This window comes from Eutrema salsugineum, unplaced genomic scaffold (assembly GCF_000478725.1).
Source record: "Eutrema salsugineum unplaced genomic scaffold, Eutsalg1_0 scaffold_3, whole genome shotgun sequence".
Lineage (NCBI taxonomy): Eukaryota > Viridiplantae > Streptophyta > Magnoliopsida > Brassicales > Brassicaceae > Eutrema > Eutrema salsugineum.
Window position 1 is genome coordinate 16,577,775 of NW_006256756.1, and position 4,148 is coordinate 16,581,922.

The 4,148-nt window shown below is 41.6% G+C and overlaps 1 non-coding gene across 1 annotated transcript; it reads right to left on the minus strand.

The window, feature by feature from the left end:
* Positions 1–365: 365 nt before the first annotated feature.
* Positions 366–471, minus strand: LOC112085732. Its single transcript, XR_002899031.1, has one exon. It is a non-coding gene; the product is annotated as a small nucleolar RNA R71 (small nucleolar RNA).
* Positions 472–4,148: the final 3,677 nt, after the last annotated feature.

Consider the following 4,148-nt stretch of genomic DNA (forward strand, 5'->3'; position numbering starts at 1 on the left):
TCGCATAGCTGACTTTGATGCACCTACTCAAAATTTTCAGAACCGATCTGCAATTCAAGTCCCATTTCCGAACCGGAATGAGTTTGAAGTCAAGCCTTAAATCATCTCATTGGTAAAGCAAAACCAATTCCATGGAGTTCCTTCTGAACACCCAATGGACCATATCGAGCTCTTTGAAGAAACCTGCAGCATGATGAGAACAAACCAAGTTCCACCAGACTATTTAAAGTGTAAGTTGTTCCCTTTTTCATTAGCAGATAAAGCTCACCGTTGGTTGAAATCTTTGCCTGCAGGATCGATTACTAATTGGGAAGAATGTAAAACTGCGTTCTTGAACCACTTCTATACTAAGTCAAGGTCGAATCAGTTGAGAACAAAGATCTCAAACTTTCAACAAGGGCCAACTGAATCTTTCTATGAAGCCTGGGAACGTTTTAAGGAGTATGAACGTGATTGCCCTCACCATGGATTTCATGGATCAAGCCTGCTGAGCACATTTTACCGAGGTTTGCAACGAAAATACAAACTTTCACTTGATACAGCTAGCAATGGAGATTTTGGACAAAAGAAGATAGCCCAAGGAAGAGCCCATCGAAAATTTGGCTCAAGCCAATAGCAATGAATTTCCTGAATACGATCGATCAATGAAGCAAACCGGTACAGACAACAAGGAGATAATCGAGGTGAAGAACATAATGAGCCAGCTTCTGAAGAGCAACAATCGCCCAATCCATGCTTGTGAGACCAACAATGGCGCAGAAGATGAAGGACCTAGTGATATTGATCACATTAATCAAGCCTTTCAAGAAGAAGATGTGAACTATGTAGAAGCACTAGTTTCATATCAAAATCGCTTCAACAATGGCTTCAACAACAACTTCCGGAATGCAAATTACAACAATCTCTCTTACCGCAATCCAAATGTGGAGAATCCTCAAGATCAGTACTACCCACCTCAGCAAAAATCCTTCCAAAACAAGTTTCAAGGTGGAAACTTCGGAGGAACATGACCATATCAACCGCGACAGCCATATAACTACCAAGGTACGGGTTTTAACAATCAATTTGTACAACAGCAGGGAGTCAAGACGAACCAGCTAGCTTCACAAATCGGTAGACTTGAACAGTCCATCCAACAGCTCGTTATCACGAACGAAAAAGCATCTAAAGACGTGAACGTGAAAGTCGACTGCATGTACAATGATCTGAACGGTAAGTTCGAATCTTTATCTTCGCACGTCAAAAAGCTAGACGTGCAAGTCGCCCAAACAGCTGACTCTATGAAGAGGCAAAGTGGAGTTCTTCCAGGAAGAGTTGAAGATAATCCTAAGAGGTTTTGCAACGCCATAACCACATTGCCAGAAGAAGAGGCCAGAACCGATGGAAAGAAAGAAGAAACCCCAATCTTTGTACCACTGTACAAAGATGTCGATGCCAAGCAGCCACCATTTAAGGTACCTGAACGATCACCGTTTCAAAGGCTTACAAAAGCCGATGATCCAGGACGTTTTGTTTTCCAATGTTTCATTTCAGGAATCAAGTTTACAGACTGCCTGTGCGATTCCGGAGCCAATGTCAACATCATGTCTAAGACATTTGCCGAGAAATTGGGCTTAAAAACCTTAAGGACATCGACGATTAAGGTTATTTTTGGAGATTCATCTCAAAAAGATACTGAAGGGGCGATTCATGATCTACAAGTTCTAGTGGGAGACAAGATTGTTCCAGCAGATTTCCAAGTCCTAGAGATGGATAAAGACAAGTAGAGGCCACTCATTTTTGGGAGACCATTCCTAGCTACCGTAGGAGCAGTAATCGATCACGCAAACCAGCATGCTGTTTTCCTCAATGTGGATCGCAGAAGGTACTACCCGACTATCTTAGACGATTTTCCAAGCAAGGGAAACAGGCCCAAGGAGAAAGAAAAAGAGAAGCCGAAAGCTTTCGCGAAGATCAAGATCATCATTCCACCAGATGCAACAGAAACTAGTGAGGACCAAATCCAGGAGCTGATCGAAAAAACAAAAAGGGTTTTAAACAATGTTAAAGTCCGGAAGAAGAGTAAAGGGAAGAAGACGACTCCTCAAGGAGAAGAAGTAAAACCTCCAGCAACCGGAAGTGATAAAGGCACATCAAGTGGAGTGCCATTCAAATCAGCCTAATTTTTCTTGCCTACGTCGAGCTAAACGACTTAAAACAAAAGCGCTTAATGGGAGGCAACCCATTTAGGTACTCTTTCTTTTAGTTTTCTTTTCCTTTTTACATTTTATGCTTTCATTTTCTTTTAAATTTCAGGTATTTTATAAGACAAAAACACAAAAAAAACATCAGAAAATTAGAAAAACCAAGAAGAAAAGGGTAGGTTTTTAGCTGCTCGGCCCGGCAAAGACCAGAAAGTTGGACGAAGGCCGCAGCAGGAAGAGCCGCGGTCGCGACCAACCGACCCGCGGCCAAGGAAGCATCGACCGCGGCACCGTAAACGTGACCGCGGTCGAGCCCTCAATCACCGCGGTCGCGCGTCTCCTGACCGCGGCCGTTGGTCGTTGAGGTGACGACGCGGATTTCCGCCGCTTTTTGAAGATTTCCGGTGATTTCTGAAGTATTCGCGGTAAAACCCGTAAAGATTCTCCGTAAGTTTTAAACTTTCCTTGCGTGCACAACAAGAAAGGTAAGTTCCCGTAAACTTAAAATTCTCGGAAATTTTCCGTTTTTGCTACAAAAAACCCTTTTTAAAGAAAAGAAACACACTTTTTGGATCAAAACTCCTTTTTCTTTTCTCTTCCAAAAGACTTGGAGATTTAGGGGATAGAACACATTTTTCAATTCTTAAGCTTTTTAAGAGGTTCTTGGCCCAAACCTCACTCTTTTTCAAAGCTGATTTCAATTCTGCCATCAAATCTCTCTTTCCAACAAGGTATGAACCTCAAACTCGCCATTTTTACTTGATTTTAGAACTTAGGTTTTCTTAAAAAACCCAAATATTGATCTATTGATGGTGGAAATAGCTTAAGAACAATAGATTATCCTTTTAGGTTATCTAAAAATCGTTTTTAACACCTAGCTTAAGAGGAATTGAGATTTTTGAAACTTGGATTCTACATGCTTTATAAAAATCGAATTTGGAACAGCAAAATTGATGAATCTGATTAAGTCTTGTGTGATTAGTGATTAGTATTGGGTAATCTTTAGATTTTACAGGGAAATTGCTCATAAAAACCGATTTTTAGAAGATTTCTATGTTGAGAACATCAAAAATCCGAATCTAGTCATGAACTACTTGATTTCTTTGATTTAATGTCAATTCTGCTTGCTCATGGTTTTAATTAATCTCTTTATACTAATGTTAGAATAACTGATCTTAATGTGTTAAAATCAGCATCCATATTCACTCTTTTTCCAAGAATCATTTCATTTTGCAGAAAAATGGAACAAACCAGATCCCGAAGAAGTCGTCGCACTGTTGACAGCTCTGAGGACATTCCCGATGATGCTACTCTAAGAGAGTACATGCTGAACCAAGCCAGACCGAGAAGGAGAAACTATGTGATGAGATTGCTCCAGCACTCAAGAGAAACATGAGCAGCTCCCGAAGCACCACAGATTCGATACATTGGCAGGGAGACAAACCCGAGAGTGGACTATGCAAGACCTTTCAAGAAGCTGAACATCAAATCCACGCCTTGCATTGATTATCATACACTTGAGATGCTTGGAATCTGAGAGGACGTGATCTGGTACATCGATGCACTTAAGCTGAGGCCCTACATGGAGCTGAACCTTCCGAATTATCCTGAGCTAGTCCGCGAGTTCTTAGTTACTATTACACTCCACCACAGGAAGAGGAGGAACCCCAGCGCATCAGATGGCATCCTGTCATTCTCTATCCGCGGACAGCCTTACTCGCTCACCATTTCTGAGCTTTGCAAAGCTCTTAAGCTTCCATACACTGATGAAGTCAGCCCTTCTTACTCATCCAGCAGTGAGAGTTGTGTACAAACTCTTAGCACACACGATTTTCTCTAGAGCCAACATGGGATGTGTTTTGAAGACCGAGTTCATTACACTTCACATGCCATTTATGGACGACCCACGACTTGCCTGCTTTGCCTGGATCATAGCACAGAACATGGTAAAGGTGAAGCATGATT